The following is a 13,004-nucleotide window of genomic DNA, read 5'->3' as shown; positions in this document are numbered from 1 at the left end:
ATTATAAGCCACCCAGAGTCACTTTTATGTGTGGCATAGAAGTTTAATAAATAAATACAAACAAACAAACAAACAAAAAATATAGTTCTCTCCTAGCTTATGGTGGAAGGAATGATGCTGACAATTTTCAGCAATGATGGCTGAAAGAGATCTGAGCCCACACAAAAAGGGTTTTAAGTGTTTTTTGTGGTCCTGGGACTTCAGATGCCCATAGCTGAACTAAGGATGCTGCTATAATCTTAGCTTCATCCAGATAGTCTTTATCTAAACATCCTAACCCGTGTGGAAGCATATATAAATTTGTTTGTATATACAAAATCTTTGCTCACTTGCAGATAGTTGCAATGCAACTTCCATCTTCTGGAAGTTAATGTTGCTTGAGTAAACCTAATGAAAGACAAATAAGCTACACCTGGATAGGACCTTTCCTTTCCCTTCTTAGGTCCAGAATCTGAAGACTGGTGCAAGAAGCATGCACTTTAAAATGAAAGAAGTGTGACTCTCATGATCTATTTTAAGTTTTGGAAAGATGTTCCTTTCTCCCGTGGCATTATCCAGCATTTAATCTTTATCATTTACAATCAATTGGAGGTCATTTGCTGGCTTTTATTGCCAAATTCCTTGCTAATCTATTTTCTATTTCTTTGGCTTTGCTTGCAGAAAAATCAGGTAATTTTGATTATATTCCATTGTCTATGGCATGGGATTGTTGCTACAAAGATCCATATACCCCATTTAGCTGGAAGTAAGCCCTATCATAATCCATGGGCCTTATTCCTAAGTAGGCCTGTGTAGGCTAGCGTCCTAAAACACGGAAAACAGATAACAGAAAACAAACCTTTCATAGCCTTGTCGAGTTTTGTGCAGATTTCCACAACCTAGATCTGGTACAAAAAATGATCATCTTTCTTTCAGCTGGACACATGTACTTTAAACGATTTATAGAGAAAATTCAGAGTAAGAATGGTTATTTCTCATCTACTTAATTAAATTAAATCTTCTTACCAATTAAGACTGAAACCAATTAATATACTTATTACATACTTATACTCATATATATGCTTATATATTATATAGCTATTTCATTTCATGTTAATGCCTATATATACTGATATGACAAAATAAAATAAATAAAAATAAATAAAATAAGATACCCTAAGTTATACTCAGCTGGAGGAATAGAACTGCTATATAAAACTATTTTACAATCAACCACTAGGCGGTAGCAAAGAGATACATATAAGGAATTTGAAGAACAACTTTTTAATTTAGATTTGTTAAAATTGTCTTGAAAAGGCATGACTATACTGATGATTTTGTAGATTCCTTCCTAGCCACTATATTTATTAGTATATTTACAAATAACTTTGCGCCGAGAATATTTTAGACTAACAGAATAAAAATTAAAATATAAAATCTCAGTACAAAAATCAACAAGTAAAATCAACAAGTTAAAATGAACTCAAAAGACCGTCAGTTAATCTAGCAAAGTGAACACAAAGTGAAAATATGACTAGAGTTAGTGAGATTTCAACTTTAAAACTCACGTGATTCAGGATATCTCTGGGGAAGTAAAATACAACAAACAATAAACCTCTTTTCTTTTTCATGTGGAGAAATTTAAAAAGGGTTTTGTGTCAAAAGACACCAACATTGAGAAGAACTTTTCATAATGAGGTACTATGTCAAGGCTGATAAATAATAGTAGTAGTAGTAGTAGTAGTAGTAGTAATAATAATAATAATGATGATGATGATGATGATGATGATGATGATGATGATGATGGTGATGATGATGATAATAATAAAGGTAAGAATATCTACTTCAGTAGACATTGCTAGGCAATTTGATGGCAGTGTTTTGCTTTTATAAATTATTTAACCTTCTCTATTCCATGCCTGGAAACTCTCGTGGCCCCCAATCCTGGATTTTCTATATGATGTTGTTATTTATTTTCAACTCAAATATCCAGTGAGTTCCCAGATGGCCAAAACTGTATTCTCTATATTCTTACTTTCACCACAGTGTCTCTTTTAAAGACAATAAATATCTCTCTGTGTTCAGGAACTGTTGTCCTTGTGTGCAGGCACTGTGTGCAGGAACAGTTGTCCTTGTGTGCAAGAAATGTTGTGTAATATTAATGATTAATAGCTCATCTGGAGGAGATGAATACTCTGAATATTTGAAGAGACTATGATCCAGCCAGCTTCTCTTGAAGAGTATTGGCTTGCACTCAGAATATCTCTAGTGATTTTCAAACACGTCTTTTGTCTCTGAAGAAAAGTGACAAAGATCACTTTTACTTTTTACTGCCAGCCTGCAGCATGGCAGGGATTATACGGAGATGAGGGGGGGAAAAGCGTAACTAAAAGAAAAAGAATGGCGGGTTTCAATGACATACTCCTGCTCTGGCTCCATCTGGCTTGTAAACATGAGCAGAAGGATGTTGCTCACTCTTCATTTAAAGCATCCTAGTTCTCCAACTTGTCTCCCCAAGAGATTTTAGTTGGCAGAGTTTCATTTGGCAATTCAGATACTCTTTATATTGAATAGCTTTTTGATTTTTAAACTAGGAAGTCTGGTCATTTCATTGTCCCTTGATAATTCCAGTAAGGTGTCTACTTTGAGACTTGTTTTTCAGATGTAGTGGTTTAGTTTAGTTTAGTTTAGTTTATTTAGATTTTTATACAGCCCTTCTCCCGAAGGACTCAGGGCGGTGTACAGCCAGATTAAAACAATAATATACAAAATTAAAATAACAATTAAAATACATATTCAAAGATGGCTGAAAATTAAAACCGTCAAATTGACCTATACTAAAATACCCCAATCTAAAATTATTAAAAAACCAGAAATTTGTGGTTGGGCTATTATGTCTTATATTTTACTGAATTTTATTGCATATTACCCCTACGGTTTTGTTTTGGTGCCACACAGACATTAACTATCGTAATAAAGTAGTATTTTTAGAAGCAAACTAACATACTCACTCAGCAACAAAAATATTACATTGAATTATGATATTCTTGGGATGTTACAGAGATTTTCCTGTGACACGAGGTCACAGTTGATTTAACATTTACCATTCCTGGTTCTTCTAAATGACTAAATACATTTCATTTTCTGAATGGGTAGAACTATAGAAGTAGATCCTTTTCTGAGATTTTTGTACGCTAGGGGAGAAAAGGATGCTATGGCAATAAATAAATACAAATGTACAATAATTTGAAAAAAAGAAAAAAATAGAAATTGAATCTTTTCTGGATGTTTGCAGATGTGTAATCTATATAGAAATTAAGGTCAGGTTCTGTATTAGGTATTATGTAAAGTGAAATTTTCTTGCTGGGTAGAATGCTCTATTAGGCTATGCATTCTATTCAGACACAAAATTCCATCTGGTTTTAAAATTTCCTTCTTTACCAAAAAGTAATTGTCTGCCTGCCTGTCTGCCTGTCTGCCCCCCGTCTCTCTCATCCATCTGTCTGTCTGTCTGTCTGTCTGTCTGTCTGTCTGTCTATCTATCTATCTATCTATCTATCTATCTATCTATCTATCTATCTATCTATCTATCTATCTATCTATCTATCTATCTATCACCTCTAAAATTATTCCTGCTTTGCTGTCCAGTCTCACACAGTTCAAACAGATCCTTAGCATCCAAAGATAATTTGGGTAATATAAATGGCAGGAAAAGGAAAACAATGAAAAACTTCACTCAATTAATTTGTCTTACCAACTTGAGCCAATTTGTACAAGACTGATTTATCCCTACCCAGCCCACCTTTTGATTTAATTTGAGGGTCTTTTCATTCTTTTTCTCATCCATTCCACTTCATCATATACTGTAAATAATGAAATAGGCATTCTTTCTCTGTCTCCCCCAATGGGGAGATTGAGAATATGTTGATGCATACACTCACTCAAAGTGCAAATGACCATCTCAGATACATTATGCGCATATGGGCGCATTATGCAAAGATTTAGCTTTCTTGAGAAGTCGTTCTCACTACTCATTACTTGAGTAGTGCTGGGAAAGGGGAAGGAAAAAGTAGATGACCAGCAGGAACTATATGGAATCAACCACAGTATTAATAAGTGCTGCATTGGAAGATTTGGAGAGCCCTGTTGGGAGCAGATCATCCTAAAGACCATCTGTCTATGTGGTCATCAAGAGTCAATACCAACTCGATTGCACATGATCAGCAAATATTTTATGTGCAAAATATTGTTTTGCACATAAAACAATATAACGGAACTATTCACATGGCAAATAAATATTTTAAATGTTTGAGATAGACAGAAAGATGAGAGATACATAGATATTAGTTATTATTACAGTCATTGACCAACTAAATAATAATTTAATGTTACAAACATTATAAAGCCCCATTTTCCAAGACTACTATAATTCAAAATTATTTTTGAATCCAAAACTTTCTGGCTTTATCATGCCACCAAGCATGATAAAAGTTGTTGCTTGCTATTGTTGATCTTCCAGAAATATTATTTGTGTCCAGAAACTTGATCCATTTCATAGAGTGCTTTGTGATCATTCTAGAGTTTTATACCAAGCAGTTCCCTTACATCTTCAATATTTTTTCCCAACAGCTAGGGATTTTTTAAAATCAACCACAAATTATCTCTACGAAAAGAACTTATTACATTGTCTAACCCTGTTTTGCAATAAACACTGTATTTATTGAACTTGCTGTAAATTTTGTTATGTACTATTATTATGCTGGTCTACAACCAAAATTAAATAAATACACATATTTATCCTGAATATTATTCTGTATTGTAACTCTTACTTACAGCTTACTTCTTTACTCCTTTTAGAAAACTCCAGACACTATCTTATCTTCCTATCTTCCTTTATTTATTATAGAATAATAAATAAATTATTCTATATACGTATTCTATATTTAATGTAATACCTTAAATAAATAAGGTATTATATTAAAACTAATATTTTAAAATAATTCTTTGTAAACTCTTGTATGTTATAGAATAATTGTAAAGTTTTGTGTTGTTATTTTTTCTAAGAACCATGTTATTATGTACTTTTATCATATACCTTAGTTCTTTGTTATTTACAGATCAGTGATGGAAATAAACACATCAGAGTCCCCTTAGACAGAATAAATTAGGATTGGGAGAATAAGGGATTTTTCTTTAGGAATGAAAAACCAGACAAGCCTAGATACCCTACTGGAAATAATTATAGGCATCCTATATGGTTGACAAGGTTGATCAACTCCTATAGGTAACAAAGGAAAATCAAATCCATAAGCTTCTTCTCTGTTTTGTGACAAGAGCCATAATGAGCTCCAGTAATGGAAGATCAGCGCAAACGGAATACACAGGTCATGGAATTATGGCTGTAACTTGTGCTAGTTATTTAGTGATCACAATGTGACTGCATCCAATTTTATTTATTTATTTCTGTGTCAGTCGTTAAGCAAACGTTGTTTTTAAGTGAATGCTGCAGTCATTAAGCAAATCCACTGACTGCTATCTCAGCCACAGCAAGAAGAAGCAGCAGCCTAAACATGGCCGCTACAAAGCTCGGACAACTGAAGAATAACAGCTAAGACTGGCTTAGGAGAGAAGAAGGTGAGCCGTGGTGGAACTGGGGGAGAGGATTTTTCTTTGTTTTAAATTATCCCAAGAAATAATTCAAAACTATTTGCCCAGAACTAAGTGTTAAAGCGGCACCTAAGCTTTTTGGGGCACCCTGAAGAAATACCTAACCGGAAATGAAAGGTGCAGGAGAATAAAGGAGATTCTGAAATAAATAGAAAAGTGACTCCTAAACTGGAAAGAAACGGTACTGGGAAGGCATTTTTAAATATGGGAATTATCTATATATAAAACTTACTCTGCTTTTATATTTTATATTATATCTATCTATCTATCTATCTATCTATCTATCTATCTATCTATCTATCTATCTATCTATCTATCTATCTATCTATCTATCTAGTGGTTCGAATCCCTAGTGCCACATAACGGGGTGAGCTCCCGTTACTTGTCCCAGCTTCTGCCAACCTAGCAGTTCGAAAGCACGTAAAAAAATGCAAGTAGGAAAATATGGACCACCTTTGATGGGAAAGTAACAGTGTTCCATGCACCTTTGGCATTTAGTCATGCTGGCCACATGACCACGGAGACATCTTTGGACAGTGCTGGCTCTTTGGCTTTGAAACAGAGATGAGCATTGCCTCCTAGAGTCAGGAACAACTAGCACTTATGTACGAGGGGAACCTTTACCTTTTTATATATATAGCTGGCTGAGGAACTCTGGGAGTTGAAGTCCACAAGTCTTAAAGTTGCCAAGGTTGGAGACCAATGTATTGGAGGGGTCCTGTAGAGGACTGAATTTGCAAAGGTGACATTTGATAAAAAGAATGTAATAATGAGAAATAGGTGGAATACTTGAATAATGATCAATTATAACCTAATATAGATGTGTATTGTTATTAGAAATAAACTGATTGAATGTAATAATAATGTTTAATCTGATTAGTTTTACTTGTATTGGAATGAATGGTGCCCAGGTGCCAAACTGTTCACGCATTGATTTGACAGTTTTATAAAAATAAAAAAATATTTAAAAAAAAAAAGCAAATCCATTGACTGCAATGGCCATTTTTTGCCAGAATCTGGAAGTAAATACCAGTTTCAGGGGAAAAAAGTCACAAATTGCAATCATGTAACTGTGGAACTCTGCAAACAGTCATAAACAAAGACTACTTGCCGACTGCCAAAAATGTGATCATGTGACTGTGAGTGACGGTTGGCCATCAAAATTTGAATCTAGATTGCAAGTAACCTCCCATTTTAATTATGAATGGTTACTAAGTAACTGGTTGTAAGTTGAGGACTACCAATATATCGATACAGAGTTAGATACAAATACAGATATGGATGATAAGATACAGAAAAGACATACATGTAGATATACTGTACATACACACACACACACACACACACACACACACACACACACATTACATACATACATGCATACATACATTGCTGGTATCCTTGCGATTTATATTGACTGTTTCCTAATATGATTGGATTGCTTATTTGTACCCTATGACTATCATTAAGTGTTGTACCTTATGATTCTTGACGAATGTATCTTTTCTTTTATGTACACTGAGACAAATGCACCAAACACAAATTCCTTGTGTGTCCAATCACACTTGGCCAATAATGAAATCTATCTATCTATTCTATCTATTAGCAGCCCAGTTGATTTTTAATATGAGGAGGCTAAAGGTAAGGGCTGACTCTTTTTTAAAAATTGATGTGAGGATTGTAATTGGTTGCAAAGGGAGACAAAATATAAATAATAAATACCATAGAGAGATTGCGGCTGTCTTGTTGAGTGTCCCTTCTCATAGTTCCTTATTAACTCTTCCTTCTTTGCAAAGTTGTCTTTCCCTCACATAATCACCTCAGATTTTTGTCACAAATACCTCAATCTATCCTTCCTCTTCAGACACACAGGGAACTAGACTCAACAGTGTCATTATTTCTATGTGTGCCAACAGCTACTTGGAAAGATGAGAATAATCCTTTAATTCAAGATTCTTGCTGCAAAAGAAAAACATCCTTTACATTTTGAAAGCTACCACAATTATTCCATGAACATAGACTGAAGTTCCTCATTTATTGAGAGATTTATATTAATGTTCACATGAGTAATGTGCTCTTACATTCTTTTTGAAAGTATCAGAACCAGACATATTCACTATCTTCAGACAGGTATATTATCTGTGTTTCTCCTTTATTTTAAAGCTGAAAATTTTAAATCTTTTATTTTGAATCTACTTCACACTAATGGTAAGTATATCAGCTGTTATTCTGATAGAGAAGCAAAACTGGAATCCAAGCGATCTTCACTTTCTCTCATTGAAAATCCATTTGTAAATCAAAAATTGTACTGAAAGTTACTGTGTGGTAACCAATAAATTTGACAAATAAATAAATAATCCTACACTAGGTATTACCTATATCTTTACAATACCCAAATTTTATGGGGCCCGTGTTTTCAAATCCATAAACATGGAAATTCTCTTTTCATAAAGGTGTTGTGGCAATTTTGTAAGCTGAAGTTTGTGATATAATTGAAAAATACTAAGCTCTGTTTTATTTGTAAAGCAGAGCTTAGAGAGTTTGTAAAACAGAGCTGCCCTGGGAGTTAAAAGACTTGTGGTTTCTATCTTTCGAAGATATTTACAGTACTTGCAAGCTATTTCCCAATTAGGTGGCAAAAGGAAGGAATAGTCACCTCTTTTTTCATTCTAGTGAAGGAACTGCTTGATGAACAGAATAGGAATAGCTAAATCTGAACTCAGTAATATCCCACAGGAAAAACAAACAAACATTTATTCAGTGGTCCAAAACTCTTCCAAAAGTTTATTGGTTATTTCATGACTGAAAAATGGAAGGAGCAAGAGAGAAAGAATTAAGAGGAAGGAGGTTTTCCTTCCTGTTTTTTTAAAAATAATTAAACCCACATCCTCTCTTTGCCTAATCCTATCAGACCCATATTGAGCTTCCTTGCCCAAGACAAGGCCCTCTGCAATCCTATCTAAACAACGAAAGAAGCCTCCTCACAGTTCATAACTCACAGCCAAGGCAGGCCCTACCAAAGCAATTGCAACCAAATGAAACCCAACCTCCCATCCTCCTTCTTCGTTCATGACCTCAACATTCCTTCTTCTTCAACAATGGACTTTCTCATCTCTGCGGTCTGCCTAAAGGCTCATTTTTAGAACTAACCCTAAGACCTCCCTAGCTTCCCCAAACTGGCCAAGCAATCAGATTCAGAGAATTCCCCACCTTGTTGCCATCAATGCGTATAAAAATCTTTGCTTGCTCATAGTTTGGGTCCCTTTTTCTTCTAAAGGAGGCCTCAATAATTATTGCAGAAAACAGTATTGTTCTCAGTACTCTACTTCTTCGTCATGGATCCATTACAGATTCTAAACTTTTTCTTCTTGTTTAATTTTCTTTTCTCCAAATGTCAAACCAAATCAGTTTTATTCCCAGAAGTGCTCCCCAGGCTGGTCGTCCTTTAATAAGAAAAAGTAGGTGTGGAAAGGTCTTTCATCATCAGTAAGAAGGAAAACACCCCTTCTCTGCTGCAAGAATAAAAAATAAACAAACATCCAAAGAGAATAGCCATCCATAATAAAAGATGTACTAATTACTGGAGATGTATCACATTTTTCTCTAGAACCAACCACTCTGATCTTATATTTGCTGTTGCCACCTTAGCTGGATGTCTAACCCTCAGAACTAAAAAAGCTTCTTGGATGAGAAGCGAAACATCTTCAAAGAAAAACCAGAAAGGCCAGTCCAGTGGTGGGTTACTACCGGTTCGCACCAGTTCGGGAGGACCAGTAGCGGTAATTTCAGCTAGTTCGGAGAACTGTTAGTAATTGCTGGCTGGCCACGCCCCTGAACCGGTTCCACTCACTCATCCCAGCCACCAGACTCGCTTGCCCTGCCCCCGTCCATCCACTTACACTGTGTGGGTCCTCCGCATGCTCAGCTCAGCCGCACGATCATTAGAGGTATTTTTTTTTACTTTTAAAAGCATTTTTTCTTTGGCCGAAAAATCACTTTTTCTAGTGCTGTTGTAACTTCAAATGGTTATTAAACAAATGGTGGTAAGCTGAGTACTACTATGGGAAGTTAGCACACACTCCTCTCCTAGGAAAATGAGATATTTGGGGAAATATCAAAAGGGCAGAATATTTTCCCTAAAAGGGAGGCAGAAACTCAGCCCCCAGCTTTGTTAATGGGCCATTAAGGCCTGGGCCAGTGTATTCTACATAGCAAAGATCTATCTCCTTCTAGCAGAGCCATAATAGGAATTGCCCAAAGCCTCTTCATTACATCATTATCCAGCAAGGCTCAACCAAGCTTGGGACTCAGAAAAGCCTACAGAGTTGCCCCTGCGTGGCCCCATGGGATTCTGACAACCAATCAGAATACAAGCTCAAATTCAACCCCAACAGAGGGCATAAAACCCAGGGACTCTCAGCATCTCTTCCCTTTTTCTCCTTCACCCAACATCATCAAGGCATGTGATCCTGTCCACCATTAAAAACCATCTTTCCAAGCAGTTTTCATGTAGCCAGTGTCTTTTCCCCCACTTGGAACTGAACCCGGATGGATATTTCTTCTAACACTACAATTTTTTTTACTACCGGTTCTGTGGGCATGGCTTGGTGGGCGTGGTTTGGTAGGCATGACAGGGGAAGAGAATAGATGGGGGCGGGGCCAGTCAGAATTTTTACTACCGGTTCTCTGAACTATTCAAAATTTTCGCTACCGGTTTTTCCAGAACTGGTCAGAATGTGGTAAAACCCACCTCTGATCTCAAGGTAGAAGACGAATTTTGTAACACACATTTTCCTGTCTTTGCCTATGACAGTAATTCTATTGCGATCTGCTCTAGTTTCAGTTTTCTGTATTAGACTGGTGGGCAGATGGCTTGTTTTTAATTTCATCACAGACCAAGGGAAAAACAGCAACCCCATTTAATGAATAGGATTATAGCACACAGTGAAAATCAATAGCAATTCTTTCCTACACTGTTTAATAAAGCAGTTTTCTTCCGATGCTTCGCTATCCCTACATATCTCCCTTATAATATTACAAAACAAGGCTACAGAAGGCAACATTATTATTTAATAATTTTTAAAAAGCTTACAAAAGATGCTGCTATCTTATAAAATCACAACAAAATTTGCAACTGAATCTCACATATCTGTGGAGGCTTTCACCTGAAAAACTTAGAATATATTCCAGAAATAGAGATACTATACTGACGAAGGAAAAATGAAGAGGAAATTCAAGTTTTGCTTTCAAGGAGAGGAAGATCATCGCAAATAATTCTTGTTTCACTTCTGCTAGTAAAATTAACTGTCAGGCCTGTTGGATTCAGTTTGCAAAGTTTGTATTTGCAAGTGACACAATTTAAAAAGAAAGGTAGATTCCATTTTTCCTACTTTTCATGATAGTAGGAAATAATATCTTAAGCTTTATAAAGACATTGTCTTAATAAGGACTTGGGCTGCTTTTTTCATGATGGTGTAACTGCCTTCCTTTTATTGTTTTTCAATATATTTATAAATTAAGACCAGTGAATGTTATGTTGTAGAACATGTAGACCAGGGGTATTAAACTCAAGGCCTGGGGGCTGGATCTGGCCCATAGGGCCAACCTGGAAACAGCAAAGGACTGGCCTGCAGTGCCTCTGCCAGTAAAAATGGATCTTGGGAGGGCCACATGCAACCGTTTTCACTGGCAGAGGGTTGCAGGAGGCCATCCCAGCCGAAAATGGAGCTCAGGAGCCCATTTTTGCCGGTAGAGTGCTTGGGCCAGCGTAGGCGCCCCCAACATGAGTGATGTTGAGCTGGCCATGCCCACCCTGGCCACGCCTTCCCGCTCTCCCCCAACAGAATCCTGATGCGGCCCTCAATGAAATCAAGTTTGACACCCCTGATGTAGACCAAATTGCTACTATTCTATGTCTATGTACAGGTGAAACTCAAAAAATTAGAATAATCATCAAAATTATGACAAATCAAGGCGTGAACTATCTCGCTTTGCATGTAATGAGTCTATCTCATATATAAGTTTTACCTTTTAAGCTGCATTACTGAAATAAATGAACTTTTGCACGATATTTGAGTTTCACCTGTATCTTAAATTTTATAATATAAGGAGTTTCTCTTATTTTTCTAAAAAAAGATATAAGTGGCAGCAATTAGGTGAAAAAATGACTTTTCAAGAGATAACCACATTATGGAAGATCTTGAGATATATAGCTTGTTCTGATTTTTGAATGACTTAAATAGTTTCAGACCTGTCTTTCTTGCTGCAATGACAAATAAAAGCAAAGAGTAAGCTTGATCCAGAAACATAATTATTGAAATATTAATTAAATTTCTGAAAAATACATAATTAAAAACTATAATGATTCAGAGCTTAGTTTCTGCAATCTCTTTTAATTTGTGCATTAGTGTAAGGTATATGCATAATATATACATTATAATTTGGTAGCAGTTTAGATTAAAAAACACTTTCAGCAATAAAAGATATTAATTTTTCAATACTAGGATGCAAGTCGTGGCCCATCCCAGGGAAAAAGAGAGAGAGAATAGCAATTAAGATAAACCTTAATTCTGTTGCTAAATCCACAATTGTTATAGATTATTGGTTTATTTATTTTTGCAAAATGGGATTTTCAAATGGTTTTGATGGAAATTGGGCTCTGGATTATTACAGGTCTTGCTCATGAAGTCATTTTAGATAACGATGGAATTTTTTAAAAAATAAAATAAAAATTATGGCATCAGGGCTACAACCCTAATGGTTATGTGGAAGGAACATTATTATGGTTCATTGAACTGGCTGCCTGAATGAGCATACTATAAGGTTTTGCTGGAAAAATCACCCAGGAAATTAGGTAGCATATAAAAAGGTTGGTCAACCTGCAGAACCAATACCCACAAAATAGAATTTTATTTATATAAAGTAAAATTAATGAATTTAGGATTATAATAAAGACCAGCAGTAGACTCATCAATAGCATGCCAACCTTAATTTAAACAACAGGGAAGAAAATGAATTTGTATGTGTGTATATATAGATTCCTCTATAGATTCTATAGGTTGGAAATTGGTAAAAAAAGAAAAAGAAAGGATGCCCAATTTGATGTCCTCCAATTAAAGTAAACAAAAGTGCAAGCATTTTATTTATTTATGATAAATAAACATGACAGTTTTGGTTACAGGGATTTATTTTTTACATGCTAAATACCCACTGTTTAATAATCTTGAAGTTCAATAAACCATGTTTAAGGAATCTAACTTTTTTCAGTTTATTAGTTAAATACCAGCCTTATCTCCTGGGCTAATGTCTAGATCAGGGGCGTCAAACTCCATTTCATTGAGGGCCACATGAAGGTTGTG

The sequence above is a fragment of the Ahaetulla prasina genome, chromosome 7 (genome assembly GCF_028640845.1).
Source record: "Ahaetulla prasina isolate Xishuangbanna chromosome 7, ASM2864084v1, whole genome shotgun sequence".
NCBI lineage: Eukaryota > Metazoa > Chordata > Lepidosauria > Squamata > Colubridae > Ahaetulla > Ahaetulla prasina.
Note: the sequence above shows the minus strand (reverse complement) of the source record.